Consider the following 27,038-nt stretch of genomic DNA (forward strand, 5'->3'; position numbering starts at 1 on the left):
ATTTCTCTTTCTTTCTCTCTCTCTAAAAATGAATTAAAAAAAAAAGAGAGAGAAACAAAAGGAGGGAAACTCGCATCACCCCACTGGGGCACTTTGTGGGTCCACTGACTTTCCAGGCCTGCAAGGCACGTCCACAAGCCCAGCTCCCAACACCACTTCCAGGTGGGGTCTCCTGTTTCCCTGCTGTGGGCACTCTGGGGCGGGTCTGCTTTTGGGATGTGCCTGTCCTTGAACTCCCAGTGCCCTTCTATGTGCATTAATTGTCGGTGAACCTGCCCCCATGCTGACCCTGCTAAAGGCCCCGGAATCTGGGCCCCGCCCTTTGGGTCCATCCTGGGGGGGGGGGGCGGCAGGGACTTTCCCCAAGTGGCGGGGGCCCAGCCTGCCCCCCCGGCCCCCAGAGGCTGCCTCTCCCCTCTCCCGCTTCTGCTCCGAGGGGCCCCGGGCCTTCCTGCCTCCTGCCCGGGCAGTACCGTCCACTCTCAGGACCGCCCTCTCGTGGCTGAGGGTCCCAGGCCCAGCCTGAAAAATGAGTCCCATTCCCCCCGGGAATTCTACAAAGTGGTGCTCACCTACTTGGTCTCGTTCTTTTAATTATTAATCGTTCCTTTGGCTCCTCACGGCTTCAGATGGAAGCTGTTGGAATTTTGAATGCCATCAACAATGTTTTCTCCTGAATATTTTCCCGAACTCTGACTATGTGTTGACTCCCACTTATTTAATGTCACTTATTTCAATCAGGGGTGTTTTACAGGGTTTTGTCCAAAACACTCTACACAAGTATTTCTAATTGAACCTTTTTTTGGCTGTGTTATCTGTTGTCAGTAATCATGCTCTAGTTTATATTATATACTGATGAAGTGTGTGGGTGTACGATTATATATCAGAGCCATTCATTTCATGCTTACACTGAAGTGAAGGACATCTTTATGACTTCCGATGTGATCACACCACTACTTGTACAGTGTTTGCCTTTGGAGTTTAGGTTCAATATGGTTGTTGGTTGAAAGGTAGCATTTGCATCTCTGAGGATAAAATGAAAAAATCCCATTTATGAGAACTTTCATTTTGCTTGGGGGAAGCAAATACAGTTAATAATTAAAACACACACACACACACACACACACACACACACAAAACACAGCTTTAGAGGTGGCTGATGGGATTAGGCATTTTTCCTCCTGCAGCCGTGTTTTCCCAGCAGCCCCTGGGCAGTGGTGGGGCAGGAGGAGCTATGGTTGCACCTGGGGAGACAGGAGGCTGTAACCTCAGGAATTAGCTAAGATACAGAACGTGGCCTGGAATTCACTGACTTTCCCCAACAGCTCAATTTAGAGATTTTGAGACATAATTCAGGGAGCATCTTGTGGCCCAGGTGGACAGGGCTGACTGTCTCCTGTCCAGCGTTGCTGCTAGCCACAGAGACATGGGCTGGAGGTCTCTGATTCTGCCCCGTGACCTTGCAGAAGCAGGGACACACACTCTGAGACAGCCAGCACCAGAGGATGAAGGTCACAGCTGGGTCCCCACCTGAGGATGAAGGTCAGAGCTGGGTCCCCACCAGGGCTGACAAGGAGACAGGAGCGCTGGAGGGAAATGGATGAGGGAGGTGGGCTCTGTAGGAAGAGCTGGTGGAGGAAGGGCTGTGAGCACCTGGGGTCTGGGTCTCTGCCCACGGGCCCTGGGCACAGGCCTGAATGTGTGCTCAGAACCACGCAGGGACACCGGGCACCACACTCAGCTTCAGCACAGGTTTTATTGTTCAAATATCAGCTAGCATGGTTATATTTACAAATTTGAATTTATAGAGAATTCTACTTTGAATATTGACAGGTAACTTTACTCTCCTACAATTTATGCCACAAATTTATTAATAGGTAATTTCTGAAAGTCTCAATTACTTGCAGAATTGTATGGTAAAGGAACCATTTACTAATTTTGACACACACACTCATACTTTATGATAGAAAATGTAACTGAAATTTCCTCTGTTTTGATTCTTAGATGGCTGTCTCCTCAGGATTGGACTCTTAAGGTTGACTAAGCAGTGTGATCCCTGAAGGGAATTCCCTTCCTGACGCTGAGTGTGTTTGTACAATATGAGTCTTCAGGACAGCGCCTTGTTGTTCATGAGCAAAGGGTTTCTAATGATTTTACACTGAATGACCCCCCTAGGAGATGGTTTGTGAGAATCTGCGGTTTTCCTCCTGACACTCTGATCTCATGCTGGTGTTTCCCCTGCTCTGTGGTCCTGGTGCGCACAGAGCCCCTGAGAGCCCCAGGGAACTGGCAGTCATGGTGTCGGGCAGCACAGATCTGGATCTAACATGAGCAGTTAAAATTGCTAATAGATAAAAGACAAAAATGGAAGAGAAATCCAAGCGAGAGAGTGAAAGAAATATCTACCTAATTTTAAAGGTCAATAGATGCTTTAATGTGACTTGTAGAACTTTAAGGGAATGAGGCCAGCACACCTTAATGTCTGGGAGCTCACCAGAGCACAACCCTGCAGGAGCTGGTGAAGCCACAGGGACATTGAGGTCAGCTCCACAGAGAAGCCGGGTCCTCTCCTTCCAGTGTCCCCAACTGGAATTTCTTCTCCTAGGGGCCATGCATTTGTGCTGAGTTCATTTTCATTTATCCTGAAAGACAGCTGGTAAATCTAATCAGGGCTACACTCTGAGGACACACCCCAGCTGCAACCAGGTCTTAAATAGGGTGGAAGCATCAAGGGTGACACCTGCTGGCTACCCCTGTCAATGTGTGAGTGACACTGAAGGTGTGGACTGTGAGTCTCAGGAACCGGGAAGCACAGAGTCAGGAGGGATATTGGCAGAGGGTCTCAGAGAATGATGGTGCTTTGGTGTCTCCATCCCAGTCTGGGGGAACCCCCACCAGGTGTGGTCAGGAGTCCTGTCTCTCATCCGGGGCCGAGCTCTGAAATCCGTGGGTGTCTCTGCTGCAGACATGTTCCCACCTGTTCTTTCCCATGGCCTGTCATGAAGGCACTCTTTTTCAAGTTCTTTTATTATTATTATTATTATTATTATTATTTTGTCTTCTTCCCCTGTTTCCTTTTTCCTTCTGTAACACATTTCCCAGCAAACCTAGGAATATGATCCCCACCTACACCCTTAGGGGCCAATGAAGTTCCCTCACCATTCACTTAGGGATCCTGTACCCTGACCTCCACTGTTATTTTACTTTCAATATTAATGTTAGTAGAATTCTTAACACTGTTATTGTTTTAAAAATGACCTGGAAAAAAAAAAAAAAAAAAAAAAAAAAAGCCTGACAGGCTCAGAAATAAAAAACAAGTACAATATGCTACTTGGCAGAACTTTATTAATCTTGAAAAGAAACGTAAAACACAACTTTAATATAACATTTCTTAAACAGAAGGTACAAATTCATGGGAACACTTCTGCCCTGTTTCTCAGTGAAATCACCCAGCACAAGCACTCCCCCTCAGGGCTAGCAGGGCATCTGTATGTGGGTCCCCTTGCTGGGCCTGTCCCTGTCTCCCCAAGACAGGCAGGGCTCACCTCCTGCAGACCCGGGCAGGGCAGCCTGTTCACATTAGATTTAAGGATTCCTTTGAAAGTAGGCCTAATTTTCTATACAGTGAATTTATCTCTTAAAAAATTATTTCAGCCTCACCTGCGGTGGTACAGTGGATCAAACGTCAACCTGGAATGCTGAGGCTGCCGGTTCAAAACCCTGGGCCTGCCTGGTCAAGGCAAATATGGGAGTTGATGCTTCCTGTTCCTCCCCCCTTCTCTCTCTTTCTCTCTGTCTGTCTGTCTGTCTCTCTCTCTCTTCTCTAAAATGAATAAATAAATAAAAATAATTTAAAAATATTTTTTAAAAAAATTATTTCACATGTTAATGCTATATGTACAACATACAGTTTATTTTTTCTGAAATATTTTTACTCATTTGTTTGTTTGTTTGTTCATTTATTTTTATTTTCATCTTAGTGACAGGAGGCTAGGCACAGACAGACTATGGCAACCATCCTGACTGGGACCCACCCAGCAAGCCCACTATGGGTCGAGATTCTGCCCATCTGGGGCCATTAGTGCATTTCAACCAGAGCCATGTTATGAGCTCCAGATGCAAGGCCATGGAGCCTTCCTCAGTACTTGGGGCCAACTCGCTCTAAGTCTAACCGATTAATGGCTACAGGAGGAGAAAAGGAGAGACACAGAGAGAGAGAGAAGGGAGAGGAAGAGGAGTGGAAAAGCAGATGGGCACTTCTCCTGAGCCCTGAGCAGAAATCAAACCTAGTATATCCACATGCCAGGTTGACTCACTACCACAGAGCCAACCAGCCGGGGTCCAAACTACAGTTCATTAAAAAACAAACATATAAAATATCACTTTATCTCCATAACTCAAAAGTTCCGTAATTATAACAACTTCATATAACCATTTGACAATATTTACTAAAAAAAAAGAGAAAAGTAAAAAAAATAAAGAACACAAACGGTTACTCCAATACTTGGAATAACGCCCACACACAGAATTTCATAGCAGAACATTTTATATACACACAAAAAGATGCAATCACTGCACGTGTTTGTTTCCAGCATGATCTGGGTCTCCACCCTCTGTCCACACAGCCCTGTAGGAGAGTCTCTGATCACCAGCAGAACCTGCTCCTGGTGACGTCCCCTCTGAAGGTCAATAGTCACCTACAGGTCACCCAACATGGAAAACAAGTCTTTGTGTCCTGGGGTGTCTCACTGGCCATCGCTCTTTTCAAAGGAAGAGGACACCTGAAGGTCCTCACAGAGGACACTCAGAGGGACCCAGGTACAGGGTCCCTCTGCCTTGTCTAGGACGGGCAGGCTGTGACCAGGAGGGCGGGGTTCTCAGCGGGAGGGATGAAGGGAGCTGTTATGAACCTGGAGCTCCACAGGCCCCTGTCTGACCTCATGAAGACCATGCGGAGGGGCTGGTCAGGGATGTGGGGACTCATTGTCACCTGGGATCCGTGGCAGGCAGGGACAGTCCTGAGGAGAGGGCCCTTACGGGGAGGAGGGCCAGGGCGCTGTCCCTGAGCAGGTGTCAGGCTGGGGTCCTGAGGTTTCCCTGCAGGTCTAACTGCAGGGGGATGGACTAGAGGATGGACAGTCTAGGGAAACCCCACATCTGGTCCCTGTGAGCACTTCTGCGGGGACAGGCAGGGGCTGAGTCTGGGCTTCTTGTGGGAGTTCTGGCTGGTCTGGGTCAAGGTCTGAGCAGCACTCCTGCCAGGAGCCTGGAGGCTGTGTTTGGAGTCCTGGACCAAACCATGTGCAGCCAGATGCCAGGTGTCCTGTGAGGTCAAGTATGGATTCCTGGTCGGTGACCCAGTGGTGAGACTGGGGTCTGCCACGTGTTTGCTCTGGGTCTTGTAGATGGGCGTCAGCCTGTTCAGAAGCTATCAGAGAACACAGCACACAGATTCCACAACAAGACCACACAACATCAATATCAAAATAAAATTAATGAAAAACTAAAGCTAAGAACTTAAAACAAGATCTAGACAGTAAAGATATCTGAGCAGTTTATGGAAAGATAATGAGGTCCTTGACCTCAGTGTTGGTCAGTATTAACTACGTTACAAAGTTCCCAACCCCCAATAATACCTTTCATGAAATCATATTGTAAAACCACAAAGCTTCTTACAAATGCCTCCTGTTAATGACCTTTGTGGAAGACCCACCCTTTCACACCCCTTCTGGGGAGTGGACACAATCATGGGGTTTGGGACGCCATTTAAGGACTAACAAGTCTGGGCAGGAGATTTGAGGGTAGGGATCCTGATGGCCAGATGCCAGGTGTCCCCTAAGTGACGGGCCTTTGTAGGCATGGAGTGTGAACAGATGAACACCCACCCCAGCCTGCTGGGAGTGCGCAGGTTAGTGCAAGGCCACATTAGAGACACCAACGGCAATGACACAGGGACACTACACTATAGAAGCCATGTCGGTGCACAGTGAAGCTTTACCATCCCCTCACACGGAAATCATTGTGGGAAGTCAGAGTGATCCCAAAGGGAAAGAGACTGGAGAAGGGGGACCCTCACCCTCACATAGTCACAGGGTTCTGTCTGATCCTTGAAGGAGTGCTGAGTCATTGTGCGGGGTCTCCTGGGAAACCTCTGGACCAGAGCCTGTCTCTGCTGCTCCTCGTCCCTGCAGGACACGACAGGTGAGTGAGAGTCCCTGCATTTCTCATTCCCAATGGAGAGAAACCAATCAGAGTCCCAAGCTCGTTGCCTGTGTCCCTGTCATTCAGGGAGTGAGGCCCGGGCCTTTGCCAGACTGGACTTCCTTTCTACTCAGACACTTGCCTCCTCCTGGGAGTCCTCCACATTCTTCATGAAGGGATTCCATTTGGACTCTGTTGCCTGCCTACCTGCCCTTGCAGATTCCCAGTGCGACCTCCCCCGCCCCTCACTCCCTTCACCCCCACAGCCCTCCAGGAGGAGAACAAACACCCGTGTGTGACCCCTGGAGGACAGGGCAGCTTGCTCAACCTCTCCATGCCCCTGGCTTTGCCTGAACGTGGTGATGCAGACAGTGCAGGAATGGAAACATGGGCTCCAAAGTTCCCCCGAAGTATGGCCCTGCCCTCCTCACACTCACCAAGGCCTCTGCTCGGTCTTCCTGGAAGCAATTTTAGGGGGCCCTGCAGCCAGCCGGTCCTGGGGGATCCATGGCTTGCAGTTCTCCTTCATCTATTTGGGGCCCAGGGGCTGGGGGGTCAGAGCCCCACCCCAATGCTTCATGGGACACCTGACACTGTTTGCCTTGTGCCCCAAGGCCCCACAGTTCTTGCACTTCACCTGTAGGGGGAGCAAGCGGTCACGTCCCAGGCTGAGTTCTATGGGGACTTGGACGACAGACTCAGGGATGTGAGTATGGGTGATGGAGAGGGACCTAAACACGGGCTCACCAGGCCCCCGGATATTGAAGATGTTAGGGTGGATTCTGAGACTCAGGTTAGTTATGGGAGAACACAGGAAAGGCAATTGGAGGACTAAGTGTGAATACATAGACACAAATAAAAATATTTGGACACAAAACAGGTAGAAACCACACTAGCTATGAAATGAGGTATGAGTAGCAGGAACATCTGCCTGGTGAGCACGTCCCGAGGCAGGTGGTCCTGAGATGGGAGAAGACAGTTCAGTTCTGGACGCAGAAGTTGCCATCTCCAAATCCTGAGTCTGTTGTCCATGCCAGCCCCCCTGGGTCCTGACACAGCCAATTCTACTCACCCTGGGATCCTCCTCCTCGGGGCGGGGAGCCTTGTGTGCCACTGGGGCCCTCTGTAGCTTCTTCCCTCGCTGGGCTGTCAAGGGTCTGCAGTGCCCGCGCTGTGGGGAAGGACCTGCCATCTCCAACTCCACCTTGGAAACAGAGGTCTGTCTTTCTCAGCTATGGAATTAGGAAATTACTGAGGAAAGAGAGAGAGATAAATACACTCCACATTTCAAATCACACACAGAAAACAGTTTCTCATTTACCCTCTCTTCCACATAGGGAAGATGGGACAGCATGATCACTCAGAAAACGCGTGTCTCTCCCTGGGAGACCTCATGTCTAGACCTTTGACCATGTTCCCATAATTACCAGCCCCCTGGGCAGGTCTCTAAGAGTAAACTCCTGGGACTTACTCATGAGTTTGGATCAGTCATTAAGGGGAGTTTGATTATGTTCATCCCAACCCATCTGAGCTGGACAGAGTAAGACAGTATTTTCCGAGACTGACACCATCATCAGTGCTGCAGGAATACTGGGCCCCCCATGTGGAACAGAAAAATTAAAGTATGCTCTCATCTAAAATGTGAAGCTCCCATGGACAGAGAGGAGGAACTTCCAAGTACATCATCTCTGAGATAGGGCTATTTTCTCCTCTCCTAGACAAGGAGCTTCACAGATGGGGGTCTGCACTATTTTTTCTTCTTCATCTTTCTATCCTCAGTGCCCTAAATGAATTAGTTCATAACTGATTTGAAATGAAAATGTTGAATGGAGTCTTGCTGGGGTCCAGCCCTGGGGAGAATGCAGGGTTCCCACAGGAGGAGACGGCGTCGGCATGAAACGAGTGAGAGAGCCGAATTCTTTAGCATACACTGCCAGGCATCTGTGCCAATGGCTAGTGCAGCTTTATTTTTACACACACACACTAAGTTACAATCATATGGTATTCAGAATACATGATTAATAATTGTCTTTGTTTCACTATGGTTACATATTTCTAGGTGACGGTTAGTACATTTCTATAAGCTATAAATCAGGTGGTAAGTCATTCTAAGTACAGTTATACAGTAACTTGAAAACAGCAACAATGGTTTTTGTGCAAGCTTCTAAAACAGGGGTCGGTAACCTTTTTGGCTGAGAGAGCCATGAATGCCACATATTTTAAAATGTAATTCCATGAGAGCCATACAACGACCTGTGTACATTACGCATTACCAGTAACAATTTGGTGTTGTCCCGGAGGACAGCTGTAATTGGCTCCAGTCACCTGCAACCATGACCATGAGCGGTAGGAAATGAATGGATTGTAATACTTGAAAATGTTTTATATTTTAACATTATTTTTTTTTATTAAAGATCTGTCTGCGAGCCAGATGCAGCCATCAAAAGAACCGCATCTGGCTTGTGAGCCATGGGTTCCAGACCCCTGTTCTAAAAGGTCAGTATTGATTAATAACTCTACCTTACCTAATGGCCTATTGTCTAGTCAAATGTTATTTGTCTACTATATATATTCATATACTAGTTAAGTTCTAACTTTATTTTTCTCAGAGTGTTTTTCTCAGAGTGTTCCACCACCTGCAGGTCAGGTATGCAAGAGGAACGGAAAGGTTTTCTATTCTATTATATGAAAAGGCTAGGGAGGTAACGTAATGGATTAGGTGAAGGCTGAAAGGTTCTTTTGTGTTTAGTTACTGTTTTCTACCTATTCATCAGTCAAAATCTATTTTTTCCTAATAAGATTTATAGGAGGGAATTTTCCCACAGACTTAGTCCTTTTGGGGGGATATCATAGCCAGCCTCCTATGTCTATGGGCCCAGGCAAGGGGGTTCATAGGCTTTTCTGTGGAACTCACAGCCTCTGTCTCATTTCCAGAGAAATTACTACAAATCTGCAGGGAAAGCACGGTGCTATTAGCCCTGTGCCATCAATGATAGCACACACACCCAGAAAAGGGGGGATAAAAAACCAAATTAATTCAAAAAGTTGAGGGGGTAAGTATCGTTGTGCCTCTCCTTTGGGGTGACTGTGTCAGCCAGCAGCTGTTGATGGGCTACTGACATCTCCCCCTTTTTTGTTTTTTAAATAAAGCTTTTGTATTTTCAAGGCTGTTTCCTGGAGATAGTTGTTTAAGAGTGGGAAGATGACTGGAAGGACTGGAAGAGCTATAATTACCATAGCTATTATTATGCCTATATCGGTAGCTGAAGAAGTCAGGCCATGCATAGAAAACATACTTTTAATATTTTCAACAAACTGATCAGCTACTTCTGAGGCAGAGACTAAAGAGCCCAAGTATCCTAAATTTTGTATCTGTTGATGTAATTCTTTTAAATCTAAACTAATATCACTATTATTCCATATACCTAATAAATGATTCTGTATCTTATTCCATGTTCTGAAAGACTGATTGGATTCTAGAGGAGTTACACATATCCATTTAAACCCCGCATGGCATCTTAAGAGTCATCCTAACCTTCATAGCTAACAGCTCATTTCCTATGTGAATTAAAGCCTCCTCTAAAGCATTCATTTTTATCTCTAACTTCCTACCTATAGTCTCCTATATGCTAAATCAAGAGATATATTATGAGATAAGCTATTTATATGATTTCCAGTGTGAACTGATTGAGCTAAAGAGGTGGTAGAAGTGGCTACAGATCCTATAATAGCAATAAGAGCAGTAATTCCTAAAATTAATTCTGCAATAAATCGCTTTTCTCGATGGTGAGCAAGTGCTTCAGAAGCAGCCTGTAGTGCATGCAACGCCGGGTCATCATAGCAAGGCTGAGACGGACTAACGGGTAACATCACATAAGGTGGCTGCTGCAGAATAAACATGACTTGAGCTTTGGTGTCGTAAGATAGACAGTTTGTTAAAACACAGCGAGAGCAGGAAATGCTAAACCTAGAATCATAAGTGATAACAGAAAGATTAACTGTCCATTGTAGCAATCAAGAGTACATAAAGAGTCTGTACAAAAGCCTGAACAAAAATATTCTGAACAGGATAAGGGTGAGGCCTAAGCATATGCGTGGGTGCAGCAGCTGCAATTAGCTGTCAAAGCTTTGTTTGATATCTGGTGGTTGATCCATCCTGATACGTCAGCTGTGCAGGTACCCATCCAGCAGTTTGCCAGCGTGTGATATATTTATTTAAAGGATCATATTCATTTGTTCAATTATATACATATTTTATTTATTTTCTGCACTAGCATTCTATAATCATGAGGAAAATAAGGCCCAGGCCAATCTTGTATAGTAAAATTAACAGCACCTGCTTTATAATTCATATAATTGGAATATGCACATTCTTGTCATGGGGGGAAACCAAGTCTATTCTTCACAGACCACCAGTAAGGCTCTTGAGCTGCCTTTTCTGGAGGATAAAGTTTACATGGGTGAAATCTCTTAGGGGCAATGCAACAGGATTATAGTCATGGGGCTCTGGGCCTCCAGGCGTTAAAATTGTGAGAGAACTTAAGTCTCTTGTTAGGTGTCCAGTTTTATTACTTTTAGGAGACTCAGTCAAAATAGTCTTAAGTGTAGTAAGAAAACACCCAGAAATCTTAAGAGTATTATTAAACATAAAGGTACATTATCTGTTTTTCCATGGAATGAGAAATTTGAATTAGTTTTATGCATAGTAAAAGAACTAGATGACCCTCCCAAGAATTTAGTATGATTATTAAATACAGGTATATCAATCATCTCCTCCCCAAGTAACAGGCTTAACTAATGGTGGATTTAGAATATAAGCCCAATAAGATTTGTTTTATCCACTAGCCCCAACAGGAGGTATTTGAATTGAAATTACAGCTAGCATAGCGACAAACATATTAACAGGGTTACAATATATATTTTGTTGGCCACAAATTAAATCAGCCCTCTCAGATAGCGCCTTCAAATGGCCCCAAGTTGGTGGGTTGATGGTTCGAGTAGAGCGAGTAGAGTGAGCCAGCCACTGACCACAATAGGGAGGTCGTCTAGCTTCCTGTAGTGACAGTCGTTGCATCGCTCGGGTAACAGGATCATATGGAGAGTTTCTTGATGGCCTTTGCTGGAGAGTCACTGGTGATGAGGGTGGCACAGGAGCCTCCTCTGGGCTGGCCGAATAAGGAGGAGGATGGAGATGAGGAGGGGGTAGTGTTGGCAGTGGAGGCCTCTGGTGAGACATGGCGGATTAGCCGGTCTGGGATTCAGAGAGGAGAGCCAGTGTCCTGTGGAAATACACAAGCATACCCTCTCCCCTGGGTCAGAACCACATCTGGCCCCTTCCATTGACCTGTTAATAAATCCTTCCACTTGCCATTGGTTTAGGCTTATCCAGATCTGGATTCCAGTGTCTCAACATGCGAGTGTGGCCTTGACAGTCTGAATTAAGATTGTTAATCACAAACAAAGCATGATTTAAGAGCTGATGTGAGGAATTATATTTTAACTCACCTTCCTGTAGTTTTTGAATCTGCATTTTCAGGATCTGATGGGTCCTCTCTACTACCCCTTGTCTCTGTAGATTGTAAGGGATGCCAGTAACATGAGAAATGTTAAAGGTGTCACAAAACCTTTTAAAGGCAGCTGTCGTATATGCAGGGGCATTATCAGTGTTAATGGCCGTTGGCATGCCCAGAATAGCAAAGCAGTGGGAAAGGTGTTGTACTACATCCTTGAAGGCCTCCCCAGTTCGTGCAGTACAAGCAACAACATTTGAAAAGGTTTCAACACAAACATGCTCATAGCAAAGTTTACTGAAAGATGGAATATGACAGACATCCATCTGCCAAAGGTCATTGGGTCAGAGTCCTCGTGGGTTAACTCCAAAACTACGATTAGGAAAGTGAGCAGGGCAAGTGTCACAGCTACGCACGATAGCTCGAGCAGCTTCATGTGATAGTTGAAACTGCCATCGGAGTGCAGATGCATTATGGTGATGTAAAGCATGTGAAAGCTTAGCTTCCTCGACTGCTGTGAACACAAAGTTCTGCTGTGTAAGTAAATCAGCAAGATGATTTCCCTCGTGTAGTGGTCCTGGACTAGAAGTGTGAGAGCGAATGTGGCCGATAAAGAAAGGGAGAGTTCTGGAGTGAATTTGCTTTTGTAGGCTGTTTAAAAGTGAAAAAATGGTGGTTTGATGATGCGGCAAGGAGGCTGTTTCGATATGAGAAAACATCTTAACTATGTACTGTGAATCAGTGAACAAATTAAAGGAAACATGTTTCAATTCTGAAATGCTGTTATAACAACAATAATTTTTGTTTTTTGAGCTGATTTCTCCTGAGTTTCAGTGATAATATGCTCATTCCCTATGATTGTTACAGCTTTACCATTAGATGAGCCACCAGTCAGTGCAGCTGGTGGCGGCAGCGGATTTCTAGACATCTTAGTGGGAAAAATTACCGATTGTCCTTTTAGAAATTGCAGCAATGGGTGAGCAGGAAGATGAAATAAAACCTGACCTGTAAAATTACTAAAAGCAATTTGCCACTCCGAATTTAGCTGTAATAATGCTTGAAACTGATCCTTATTATAAGAAACAATTACCTCCGTCATTTCTTTATCAAACAACTCTCTGCTGTGGTTTATTTCTTTAATTATAAGAGTAGCCACCAAATCAGGATAGGGCATAACAACTTTCTTGTGAGAAACAGGCAAGTGAAGCCACTCTAGAGGGCCATTCTGCCACAAACATCCGGTAGGAGTGTGTTCAGTGGCTAAAACCACGAGCGGCCACGGCTTCTCTATTTTAACTCCGACTAAATGTTGGCTATTAATTACTCTTTTATTTTTCTTAGAGTTTCTGCTGCTTCTTCTGTGAACTCTCGAGGAGAAGTTGGATCAGCATCTCCTCTCAAAATGTCAAACAATGGCTTAAGCTCTGCTGTAGTTAATTTCAAATAGGATTTAATCCAATTAATGTCTTCTAATAATTTTTGATAGTCCTTTAGAGTTTTTAAATGCTCTTTTCTTTTTATTATTATTATTATTTTTTGTACTTTTCTGAAGCTGGAAATGGGGAGAGACAGTCAGACAGACTCCCACATGCGCCCCACTGGGATCCACCCAGCATGCCCACCAGGGGGCGATGCTCTGCCCTTCTGGGGCGTTGCTCTGTCGTGACCAGAGCCACTCTAGTGCCTGGGGCAGAGGCCAAGGAACTATCCCCAGCACCCGGGCCATCTTTGCTCCAATGGAGCCTCAGCTGCAGGAGGGGAAGAGAGAGACAGAGAGGAAGGAGAGGGGGAGGGGTGGAGAAGCAGATGGGCGCTTCTCCTGTGTGCCCTGGCTAGGAATCGAACCCGGGACTTCTGCACGCCAGGCCGATGCTCTACCACTGAGCCAACCGGCCAGGGGCCAAAGTGCTCTTTTCTTAACTGTAACTACTGAGGACTGACAATGTCTGTAGACAGGATACGCCCTAAATAATTAAAAGGTGGCTGTACGTGAATTTTTTCCGGGGCTATTTTTAATCCAAAATTCTGTAAAGACTGAGTTGTTTCTTATAAAATATTATGTAATTTTTGCCAATCAGGCAGAGCAAGTAAAATGTCATCCATATAGTGAATTAAGTAAAGATCAGGATATTTTATTCTTATTGTTCTAAAGCCTGATTCACAAATTTTTGACAAAGCATGGGACTATTTTTCATTCCCTGGGGCAATACTTTCCACTGATACCACTCATAAGGGTTGTTTAAAATTTTCTGATGGCAAACTAAATGCAAACCTTTGACAATCCTGTGTAGCTAATGGTATAGTAAAAAAGCAGTCCTGTAAATCTATAACAATTTGTAGTGGAATAATCCATTGCATGACCTTGAATGGGAACATAGCCAACAAGAAAAGAATGTTTTGCCAAGAGAATTGTTTTGTGACTCGAAGGCGGGTCACTGAAACAGGTCTATGTGACTGAAGGTGGTAGCTGGGCTTTCTTCTCAGTAAAACATTCTCATAAGATTTCTGTTCCCTTCAAGGCTATCTATCCCTTGAGATAAAAGAAAAGAATGTTGTGGGAACCATAGAAGCAATAGCAGTTAATGCCTTTTGATATTGTGTTGTTATTAAGCTATTCTGCAGATGTATTCCATGTATCTTTAAGTAAAGGTTATGCTTGATGCTATGCCAATTTCTAAGTAAACAAGCTTTTTGAAATCTTGTGAATAAAAATAGGACACAGCGCGAACTCGGAGCCATCTGCCTGAGCAAGCAGTGGTCATTTGCTAGTTCATGAATATTTCATCTGCTTATCTCACTCTTTTTGCGCCCCCGACTCAAAATAACATTTGGCACCTACCATGGGGCCTTAAGAAGAGATTAGGAATAGGCAAAACCGAAAGGGTACGTTGGACGCGCTGTGCACGTGAATCTTTCAGGAATAACTAGCAAAGTCATGGGGAATTCTCATTCGTTATTAGATGACTAGGTACAAGTTTTAAAATCTCTTTTAAAGGGGTCTGGAATTTAGATAAAAGACAAGGTTTTGTTACATCTTCTAAATGCTATTCAGAAACATTGTTATTGGTATGCTTCTGAACATCGTAATCAATTAAATTTGAATGTTTGGCCACAAGTAGGAAAATCTTTATGCCACGCTCATCAGCATGGAGATCCACTCGATGCTGAAATGTGGGCTGCTTATAATTTTATTGCTATAGCTCCTGGCTCCTTGCAATCAGATGGAGATTTCTGTTAAAGACTTGAGTGAGATTATTTATAATGAGCCTGAAGGACTTGAGTCAGCACAGAATGAGCAGAATGATGATTTGGACAATACTGTCTCTGCTTCTGAGGTTACTGATAATGAAATTTAGCCATCCACAGGCTTTCATCCCTCTTTCTTAAAAAATGAGGGAGCCCCTATGGATGATGTTGCCTGTCTAAAACATTTATTAAATAAATTACAATTTACACTAGAACATGAGATTGGAAATCAGTATACTGCTTATCCTGTTCAAAAGCAAAATACATGTTAGCCTATGGCTCCTCCAATTCAAGGTCAAGAATTCATTGGTACTGGCAGGGGAAGGATTTTTCAATTCCCTGAAATCTCTGAAATGCAACAGGTGCTTATGCGTCATGATGATTTAGAATCTAATTCTAGTAATTTTTCTGCATCTATTTTTCCAATTATTCGACAGCCTTTCCATTCTAATGCTCAACATCCTGGGGAAGGGTATAATGTTCAATTTGACCAAATTAAATTTACTTTCGTAAACTAGTCAAACAATCTGTTGCTACATATGGACCTCAGTCCCCATATGTCCAAGGTCTTATCTCTTCCTATTGTAATGATCATTTAATCATTCCTTTGGATTGGGATTTACTTGCTAGTACGGTTTTGGAACCGAGACAATATTTACAATTCAAATCTTGGTGGAGAGAGGAGGCTCTTCAAATATCTTGCATAAATGCCAGAAATAATCCCCTGGGAGTAAGCAAAAGCTCACTAGCTTGGACCCAAGGTCGCTGGCTCGAGCAAGGGTTTACTCAGTCTGCTGAAGGCCCGCGGTCAAGGCACATATGAGAAAGCAATCAATGAACAACTAAGGTGTCGCAATGCGCAACAAAAAACTAATGATTGATGCTTCTCATCGCTCCATTCCTGTCTGTCTGTCCCTGTCTATCCCTCTCTCTAACTCTCTGTCTCTGAAAAAAAAAATGCTCATCTGCACTGGTGCTTATGCAGATACAGCTGTGGGACAACAAACTGGTTATACTGATGCTGTTATAGCTTGGATTAGATCGCTTGTCTTAAAGCCTGGATGCAGATTACTGGAGCTGGAGACAAGGGAGGAAAGCTTGTGGCTTTACATCAGTTGGTAGAAACTCGATTAGAATTAGGACATATAGAAGAATCATGAAGTCCTTAGAATTCTCTAGTCTTTGAAATAATAAAATAAATAAATACTGATTTTCTTTGGCGTTTTAGCTACAATCCTCTGAGTATGGTTTTGTTTCTTTCTTATCCTTTGTCTGGAAACTGGGGGGGGGGGGGGACCTGTGTTGGGTCTGACTATAGAAAATATCCCAGCAGCTGCCAAGAGAATTTTCTTAGGGAAATTTTGTCTAGTCTCATCCATCATCAGTCACTGTCAGAAAATGCCCTGATTAAAATCAGGCAGGCATCCTTCTGTGCTGTGAAATCCCGGGTTTCTCTTTGGTTTGTCTGTTCTGGTTTGTCTGATTCTAATTTCTGTTTAGTTTCTGTTTGATGTTGTCTAAAATGTGATTTTTAAGACCTGAGTTAAGTGTTTACGTGCAAAAATGAAAAATGCCGGCTTTTACATTGAAAAAATAGTTTTATCTATATATTTTTTGCTTTAAAATTAGAAATTATAAGGAGTGCTCATTTAAATTTAAATTGAATGGAATATGAATGCTTAAGACTTGCTAATTTGGTTAATACATTATAAGGTGTATTCAAAGTTTGAAATAAAATAAGAATTCAAGTATTAGGATTAAGTAAAGTTATATGTTATACTTGTGTTTCTGTGTTGAAAATTGTCTTGTTTGTGTGTAAAATATGCTCAAATCTGTAAAACGAAGGAATTAAGCAAAATTAAGTCATTTTAAGAGTTTATCTCAAGCTGCTTCAGGCAGTTGGCTGCTTGTAAGGCCACATCCTGAAAAGGGAGGCACTGAGGAAAGCGGGGATTTAGTTCCTCTGATGCCGTATAACAGACTGAACAATACAAGAGACTTTTAGATATAGAAGCAGATGCATCTCTTATTACTAAGCAACATTAGTTTTCTTTTTAGCCCACTTAGGCAGTAGTCACTAAGCTGCAAGTCTTAGGGAAAGTCCTTAACAAAGCTCTAAGGTTTGTTTTTACAATAGGAAAATAACAAGGGTCATTTGGCCTCTGATAAAGAAAAACATTTATCTTATAAATAATTAAAAGAGCAACTTTTTAAATTACAGTCTAAACTTTCTGACAAGAAGTTTTTTATACTCACTATGACCAAATTTCTATCAAAGCTCTTAGAGAGTTAAAAACGGCTTGCTCCCAGTATAAAACTATCTTTATATGCAGGAACTGCTATCCTCCTTCATAAACTCTGAATGTTTTATTTCAAAAAATTTAGAAATGTTAGCTTGGACTGTTCTTTCAAAAGCAAAAGAGTTACAATTAATGACTTAGTAGAAGAATCAGGCTTGTATTCAAGCTAATCAGAATGCTAATACTAACCCTCTTATTAATATTACACAAGATGAACTTTTATGGACAGTTTGCTAATTTACAACAGCAATGTAGGCAAAATGTAGGGGTGAGGATTTGCTCTTATCTCCACAGACATGGGAGGCCAATAGATACCTTCCAGAAGACTGAAGCCTCGGCATAAGTCAGAAATAGAAAAAAGGGAGATTTGACAATTAAATAAACTTACCCAGGAGGCAAAAAAAATGTTTTACTTAAGACTAAAAAACATCCTTGACTCTGTTTCTAGCAATGTTAGCTGTTGTGTCTATAACAATAAGCAGAACTAACTATTCTTACTAAGTTTATATTACCTCCACAAGCAATGTTGAATAGCCCGACACTGTATCAACATTATGTAAATCAACCTTTAGAAAAGATTCATCAGATATATCCTCAATCTTTAATAATCCATTATATAGATGACATATTAGTAGCTTGTGAAAATAACGCTGAACTTTCAGTCATCCTTAAAGAGGCTTCTGAAACCAAGAATCAGTATAGCATAATTATAGCTGAAGACAAAATTCAAACATCCTGTCCTATTAACATTGTTACTGATTCACAATATGTAGAACATATATATATTTTTTTAATAAATTTTTATTAATGGTAATGGGATGACATTAATAAATCAGGGTACATATATTCAAAGAAAACATGTCTAGGTTATTTTGTCATCAAATTATGTTGCAAACCCCTCGCCCAAAGTCAGATTGTCCTCCGTCACCCTCTATCTAGTTCTCTGTGCCCCTCCCCCTCCCCCTAACTCTCTCCCTCCCTCCCTCCCATGTCCTCCCTCCCCCCCCACCCTTGGTAACCACCACACTCTTGTCCATATCTCTTAGTCTCATTTTTATGTTCCACCAATGTATGGAATCATGTAGTTCTTATTTTTTTCTGATTTGCTTATTTCACTCCTTATAATGTTATCAAGATCCCACCATTTTGCTGTAATGATCTGATGTCATCATTTCTTATGGCTGAGTAGTATTCCATGGTGTATATGTGCCACATCTTCTTTATCCAGTCTTCTATTGAAGGGCATTTTGGTTGTTTCCATGTCTTGGCCACTGTGAACAGTGCTGCAATGAACATGGGGCTACATGTGTCTTCACGTATCAATGTTTCTGAGGTTTTGGGGTATATACCCAGTAGAGGGATTGCTGGGTCATAAGGTAGTTCTATTTGCAGTTTTTTGAGGAACCACCATACTTTCCTCCATAATGGTTGTACTACTTTACAGTCCCACCAACAGTGAATGAGGGTTCCTTTTTCTCCACAGCCTCTCCAACATTTGCTATTACCCGTCTTGTTGATAATAGCTAATCTAACAGGAGTGAGGTGGTATCTCATTGTAGTTTTGATTTGCATTTCTCTAATAACTAATGAAGCTGAGCATCTTTTCATATATCTGTTGGCCATTTGTTTCTCTTCCTGGGAGAAGTGTCTGTTCATGTCCTCTTCCCATTTTTTTATTGGATTGTTTGTTTGTTTGTTGTTGAGTTTTATGAGTTCTTTGTAAATTTTGGATATTAGGCCCTTATCTGAGCTGTCATTTGAAAATATCAGTTCCCATATAGTTGGCTGTCTGTTTATTTTGATATCAGTTTCTCTTGCTGAGCAAAAACTTTTAATTCTGATGTAGTCCCATTCATTTATCTTTGCCTTCACTTCTCTTGCCATTGGAGTCAAGTTCATAAAATGTTCTTTAAAACCCAGGTCCATGATTTTAGTACCTATGTCTTCTTCTATGTACTTTATTGTTTCAGGTCTTATATTTAGGTCTTTGATCCATTTTGAATTAATTTTAGTACACGGGGACAGGCTGTAGTCGAGTTTCATTCTTTTGCATGTGGCTTTCCAGTTTTCCCAACACCATTTGTTGAAGAGGCTTTCTTTTCTCCATTGTGTGTTGTTGGCCCCTTTATCAAAGATTATTTGACCATATATATGTGGTTTTATTTCTGGGCTTTCTATTCTGTTCCATTGGTCTGAGTGTCTATTTTTTTGCCAATACCATGCTGTTTTGATTATCGTGGCCCTATAATATAGTTTAAAGTCAAGTATTGTAATGCCCCCAGCTTCATTCTTTTTCCTTAGGATTGTTTTGGCTATTCGGGGTTTTTTATACTTCCATATAAATCTGATGATTTTTTGTTCCATTTCTTTAAAAAATCTCATAGGGATTTTGATGGGAATTGCATTAAATTTCTATATTGCTTTGGGTAATATGGCCATTTTGATTACATTTATTCTTCCTATCCAAGAACAAGGAATATTTTTCCATCTCATTGTATCTTTTTCGATTTCCCTTAACAATGCTTTGTAATTTTCATTATATAGGTCCTTTACGTTCTTTGTTATGTTTATTCCTAGGTATTTTATTTTTTTTGTTGCAATCGTGAAGGGGATTATTTTTTTGAGTTCGTTTTCTAATATTTCATTGTTGGCATATAGAAAGGCTATGGACTTTTGTATGTTAATTTTGTATCCTGCGACCTTACTGTATTGGTTTATTGTTTCTAATAATCTTTTTGTGGAGTCCTTCGGGTTTTCGATGTATAGGATCATATCATCAGCAAAAAGTTATACCTTTACTTCTTCTTTTCCGATATGGATGCCTTTTATTTCTTTGTCTTGTCTGATTGCTCTGGCCAGAACTTCTAGCACCACGTTGAATAAGAGTGGAGAGAGTGGACAACCCTGTCTTGTTCCTGATTTAAGGTAGAAAGTCCTCAGTTTTATGCCATTTAATAGGATGTTGGCTGATGGTTTATCATATATGGCCTTTATCATGTTGAGATATTTTCCTTCTATACCCATTTTGTTGAGAGTCTTAAACATAAAATTGTGTTGTATTTTATCAAAAGCCTTTTCTGCATCTATTGATAAGATCATGTGGTTTTTGTTCTTTGTTTTGTTGATATGGTGTATTACGTTAACCGTTTTGCGTATGTTGAACCATCCTTGAGATTCTGGGATGAATCCCACTTGATCATGATGTATTATTTTTTTAATATGTTGTTGTATTCGGTTTGCTAGTATTTTGTTTAGTATTTTAGCATCTGTATTCATTAGAGATATTGGTCTGTAGTTTTCTTTCTTTGTGCCATCCTTGCCAGGTTTTGGTATGAGGGTTATGTTGGCCTCATAAAATGTGTTTGGAAGTATTGCTTCTTCTTCAATTTTTTGGAAGACTTTGAGTAGAATAGGAACCAAGTCTTTGAATGTTTGATAGAATTCACTAGTATAACCGTCTGGGCCTGGACTTTTATTTTTGGGGAGATTTTTAATAGTTTTTTCTATTTCCTCCCTGCTGATTGGTCTGTTTAGGCTTTCTGCTTCTTCATGACTCAGTCTGGGAAGGTTGTATTGTTCTAGGAATTTATCCATTTCTTCTAGATTGTTGTATTTGGTGGCATATAATTTTTCATAGTATTCTACAATAATTCTTTGTATTTCTATGATGTCTGTGGTGATCTCTCCTCTTTCATTTTGGATTTTATTTATTTGAGTCCTGTGTCTTTTTTCCTTGGTGAGTCTTGCCAAGGGTTTGTCAATTTTGTTGATCTTTTCAAAGAACCAGCTCCTTGTTTTATTGATTTTTTCTATAGTTTTTCTGTTCTCTATTTCATTTATTTCTGCTCTGATTTTTATTATCTCCTTTCTTCGGCTGGTTTTGGGTTGTCTTTGTTCTTCTTTTTCTAGTTCCTTAAGGTGTGAAGTTAAGTGGTTTACTTCGGCTCTCTCTTGTTTGTTCATATAGGCCTGAAGTGATATGAACTTTCCTCTTATTACTGCTTCTGCTGCATCCCAGAGATTCTGATATGTTGTATTTTCATTTTCATTTGTCTGTATATATCTTTTGATTTCTGCACTTATTTCTTCTTTGACCCATTCATTTTTTAAAAGTATGTTGTTTAGTTTCCACATTTTTGTGGGTTTTTCCCCCTCTTTTTTGCAGTTGAATTCTAGTTTCAAGGCTTTATGATCAGAAAATATGCTTGGTACAATTTCAATTTTTCTAAATTTGCTGATATTGTCTTTGTGGCCCAACATATGGTCAATTCTTGAGAATGTTCCATGTGCACTAGAGAAAAATGTATACTCTGTCGCTTTGGGATGAAGTGTCCTGTAGATGTCTATCATATCCAGGTGTTCTAGTATTTCGTTTAAGGCCACTATATCTTTATTGATTCTCTGTTTGGATGACCGATCTAGAGCCGTCAGCGGTGTATTGAGGTCTCCAAGTATGATTGTATTTTTGTTAGTTTTTGTTTTAAGGTCAATAAGTAGCTGTCTTATATATTTTGGTGCTCCTTGGTTTGGTGCATATATATTAAGGATTGTTATGTCTTCTTGATTCAACTTCCCCTTAATCATTATGAAATGACCATTTTTGTCTCTGAGTACTTTTTCTGTCTTGTAGTCAGCATTATTAGATATGAGTATTGCTACACCTGCTTTTTTTTGGGTGTTGTTTGCTTGGAGTATTGTTTTCCAGCCTTTCACTTTGAATTTGTTTTTATCCTTGTTGCTTAGATGTGTTTCTTGTAGGCAGCATATAGTTGGATTTTCTTTTTTAATCCATTCTGCTACTCTGTGTCTTTTTATTGGTAAGTTTAATCCATTTACATTTAGTGTAATTATTGACACTTGTGGGTTCCCTACTGCCATTTTATAAATTGCTTTCTGTTAGTTTTGTATCTAGTTTGATTCTTCTCTTTTGTTTTTCAATCATTTGTTTTTGTTTGTTTGTGTTCCATACTTCTTTCCTCTGTTGTTACCTTTTTTAAGTCAAGTGTTTTTGTGGTGGTTTTTTTAAGGGTGGTTACCATTAAGTAATGAAAAGGGTACCTACCATATTCATTGTAGTACCCTATCTTATATGTATTTCTGCACTTCATCATCCTTTGCTACTGTTAATCTCCATCCTCTCCCCCCTTTTTTTCCTTTGTTGTCACAGTTTAAGTTTGGTTTTATTGTGTTCTTGGTGGAGCTGTTACTTGTGGTGTTGTTTTCTTTTGTTCTTTGAATCTGGTTGGAAAACCCCCCTTAGTATTTCCTGGAGTGGGGGCTTTCTGTTGATAAATTCTCTCATCTTTTCTGTATTTGTGAATGTTTTTATATCTCCTTCATACTTGAAGGATAGCTTTGATGGGTATAGTATTCTTGGCTGAAAGTTCCTCTCTTTCAGGGCTTTAAATATTGGGGTCCACTCTCTTCTAGCTTGTAGAGTTTCTGCTGAGAAATCTGATGACAATCTAATAGGCCTTCCTTCATATGTTGTACTCTTCTTTTCCCTGGCTGCCTTGAGAATTTTTTCTTTGTCATTGGTTTGTGTCATCTTTATTATGATGTGCCTTGGAGTGGGTTTGTTGGGGTTAAGAAAACTTGGTGTTCTGTTTGTTTCTTGAATTTGAGGCTTTAGTTCCTTCCACAGGCTTGGGAAGTTCTCGTCTATTATTTGTTTGAGTATATTCTCCATTCCATTTTCTTTCTCTTCTCCCTCTGATATACCTATTATTCTTATGTTATTCTTTCTGATGGAGTCAGATAATTCCTGTAGGGCTTTCTCATTTTTTATTATTTTTGAGTCTCTTTCTTCTTCTCTCTGTTGTGCCTCAAGTTGTTTGTCTTCTATTTCACTAATCCTATCTTCAATCTGGGCTGTTCTGTTAGCTAAGCTTGTTACCTCGTTTTTCAGCTCGTGAATTGAGTTTTTCATTTCTGTTTGATTTGTTTTTATAGTTTCAATTTCCTTGGTAATATATTCTTTGTGTTCATTGAGTTGTTTTCTGATCTCCCTATATTGCCTTTCTGTGTTTTCTTGTATATCTCTGAGTATTTTTAAGATTTCTATTTTAAATTCTCTGTCATTTAGCTCCAAGGCTTCCAATATGTTAAGTCTTTTCTCCATAGATTTTTCCACATCTATTTGTGTTACCTCTCTTTCTTTTGTATCCATAATATTCGATTTCCTCTTTCTTATCGGCATCTGAGGGTGGTCTTATTGATAGCACTAATTAGAATTAATAAAGAGTAAAAAGAAAAAAAAAAGGGTAAAACACCCCACAAAAAAAAACAGTAATAATTTATTATTTCCCCCTTTTTTTTTCTCTTCTCTTTCCCTCCTCTCCCCTCCTCAGGGAAATATCGTGCCTATAATGGAGGGCCTGATTTGGGGTGAAGAGTTCAAGCGGCAAAAAAAGGGAGTAGGGACCTACTAAATGCAAAAAAAAAAAAAAAATGGAAGAAAATCTTAGACAAGCATAAGATGATTTGCTTGTAAGTGATGGTCAACTAAGAGATATAATGAGAGGGATAAGAGGGAATCAGAAAAAAGGACCAAAAAAGAATAATAGAGAAGAAAAAATAAAAATAATAAGTAAAAATCTGTTGTATTAAGTGGAGTGAAGACTAAATACAATGGAGACCTTGGGTTGGGAGGACCCAAAATGCCACAAAAATAAACAAACAAGAGAAAAAAAAATAAAAACAAAAGTAAAAAAGAGAAATAAAGCCAAAAAAAAGCCTTGAGTCCCAAATTAACTAATTTGTTCGTGATTGAGGATTATATGGGAGGAAAGTAAAATGAGAAAAGAAAAAACGAATAGAAAGGAAAAAATAAGAAAAAGAGAAAAACGAAGGAAGAAATAAAATAGGAGGAGAAAAAAACAAAATAAAGCAAGACAAAAAAAAAAAAACAAAAGAGGAGAGAGTGAGAGTTAAGTGTTTTGGAGTATAACCTTAAAGGAGGGTGAGGATGAAGAAGAAAAATAAAATGCAACACTCATGGGTAGTGTAGTTCAAGAAAGGGGAAGCATAAGATGGGCAGAGAATAGAAGGACAGAGGTGGAGGAAATAAAGGCAAAAAGATAGAAGAAACAAACAACAACAACAACAACAAAAAATTAGTGGATCAAGTTGTAAAGTCTGTGGGTTTTTCTTGATTTTGAGAGGTTAACTTCTTCCTTTTTCTTTTCTCTCCCTCTTCCTAGTCGGTGACTCTGTACCCCAGGCTCTGCCCCTGTGTCACTCTTAGGTAGGGATTTGCAGTTGATGGGATTCTATGGCAATGTCATATAATTGGCTTTAGTCTTGCTGGAAGTAAAGGCTTGTTGGCGTTTGCAGGGTCCAACGATGAGAGAGTTTGCTTTCCTGGATTCTCTCTCCTAGTCCCCCCTTTCTGAATTAGCAGCCTGGTGATCCAGCTATAAGGCTGCAACTGCTTCTGCCTGGGGAGTAAGAGGCTCAAAGAGCTGGGAAATCCCCACTCTATCCCCACTCAGTGCAAGGCTTTGGGAAAGGCTCTGAGAGTCAGGGCCTCCAGTGTAATCAGGCGGGGGTGGGAGTCAATTGTTGTCAAGGTGACTGTTCAGCGCCTATCATTTAGTTGGACCTCTCAACCCAGGCTTTCCACACTTTGTAGCCTGTTTTTGCAGGGAAGAAGAGGCACTAGTCTCTGCTTACGACTAGTGTAGTATAGACCTTATTATCTGCCAAGTCCTTCTTGTTAGCGTTTATCCCTGAATATGGAGGCTCTATCAATCAGAAGTTGCCCCCGCCCCTTTAGCGGGAGGCACTAAAAAATATTATGCCTCTTGTCTTGGGTCGCTGAACTGAGAGAGATCTTATCAATTAGAACCGAGGGTGCGCAGATTTTATGGGTTAAGCTAATTTCAGTGATTGGGTCGCAGCTGTGTTTCTGAAGGAATTTTAGGCTGCCTGCGCGCGCCCCTCCCCCAACGCTTGATTGTTAGCTTGAATGGCTGGGTGAGGTGCCCCGCCCACGGAGAGAATCTCCCAAGCCTCTCCCGCTCGCCCCGCCGCTGGCGGCTGGACCGCACCAGGCGCAGGATAATGGAGCCCCCTGGGTGTGCGGGCCAGTAGGGCGCCCTGGGCACGTGGAATGCCCAAGGCACGCGCGCGAATGGCGCGCTCCGGGCACCGGTGGCCGGCGACCCCCACTCGCAGTGTGCGGGCCGCTGGGAACGTCAGCGGTGCTCAACCGGACTGGGCGCGCGCGGCAGTTCGCGGGGGCTCGCGGCAGCTCGCGGTGGCGGTTCGCGGGGGCTCGCGGCAGCTCGCAGTGGCGGTTCGCGGGGGTTCGCGACAGCTCGCAGGGGCTCGCGGCGGCTCGCGGTTCCCAAGTATATGGGCTGACTCACCGCAGGCGCACTCCCTGGCGGCTTGAATGAGCGTCGCTGTGGTAGCTTCCTCCACACCCTCGTCTCTCAGATTCAAGTGATAACAGTCCTTTTGCTTTCAGTTTGTGTGGAACTCCGGAATGCTCCGAGGATAAATTTTTCTGTTTCTAGTTGATAAATTTGTTGTGATTTAGGGGAGAGCTGTCGGACACGCTTCTCACGGCGCCATTTCCGTGACGTCACTCTAGAACATATATTTAAACTTACAGAAACTCTTTATATTTTAAATGGTAGTCCTAGATTGCACAAATTGTTTTGAGAGGTACAACTTTTATTGTAAAAACAAAATTCACCTGTCTATATAACTCACATTTATTCTTATACAGTTTTGCCAGGATCTTTGCCTAATACAAATAATAAAGTTAATCAATTACTCATTAGAGCAATAGAAATAGCTACTAAATTTCATACAGAGACTCATAATAATAGAAAAGGTTTAATGCAAAAATTTAGAATAACCAGGGAAGAAGCTCGGAATATTGTTGGAAACTCTCCTCAGTATAGTATTATAATGCTATACTCCATTACCGAGAGGAATGAATCCTAGAGGACAACACTGTAGCATATATATATTACTCATATTTCTTCTTTTAGAAAACTATCTCATGTACAGTTTTATTAATATTTATTGTTCCTTTTGATAGGCCACACCTTTGCCTCGAGAAAAGGCTGATTGTGTCATTCAACATCTTAATTGAAGCTTTTAATGTTATAGGCATTCCTAAAGCAATTAAAACTGACAATAGTCTGGCCTATGCATCTGCTAAATTTCAACAATTCTTAGCATTTTAGAATATTAAACATACTACTAGAATTTCATATAATCTAAAAGGAGAAGCAATTTTTTTTTTTTTACAGAGACAGAGAGAGAGTCAGAGAGAGGGATAGATAGGGACAGACAGACAGGAAAGGAGAGAGATGAGAAGCATCAATCATCAGTTTTTTGTTGCGACACCTTAGTTGTTCATTGATTGCTTTCTCATATGTGCCTTGACCATGGGCCTTCAGCAGACCAAGTAACCCCTTGCTGGAGCCAGCGACCTTGGGCTCAAGCTGGTGAGCTTATTGCTTAAGCCAGATGAGCCCACGCTCAAGCTGGTGACCTCGGGGTCTCAAACTTGGGTCTTCCGCATCCCAGTCCGATGCTGTATGCACTGCACCACCATCTGGTCAGGCGACAAGCGATTATTGAACACAGTAACTGCACTCTAAAAATATGTTACTTAAAAAGGAGAGAGAAGGAAGATTATTCTCTAGAATTATGTTACACAAATCTTTATTTACTTTAAATTTCTTAAAGGCAGGAGAAAACAATTTGACTGCTGCAGACAGACATTGGACAAAAAAATAACAGTTCTAAGATTAATCAA

At 41.7% G+C, this 27,038-nt stretch overlaps 1 long non-coding RNA gene across 1 annotated transcript in view; it reads left to right on the forward strand.

The window, feature by feature from the left end:
* LOC136309104 (uncharacterized) overlaps positions 1 to 27,038 on the forward strand; it is a 49,784-nt gene that overhangs the window by 20,361 nt on the left and 2,385 nt on the right. The window contains exon 2 of the long non-coding RNA XR_010726226.1: positions 8,616 to 8,697. This is a non-coding gene — a long non-coding RNA (uncharacterized lncRNA). The remainder of the gene's footprint in view (positions 1 to 8,615; positions 8,698 to 27,038) is intronic.

Source organism: Saccopteryx bilineata, chromosome 6 (genome assembly GCF_036850765.1).
Source record: "Saccopteryx bilineata isolate mSacBil1 chromosome 6, mSacBil1_pri_phased_curated, whole genome shotgun sequence".
Taxonomy (NCBI): Eukaryota; Metazoa; Chordata; class Mammalia; order Chiroptera; family Emballonuridae; genus Saccopteryx; species Saccopteryx bilineata.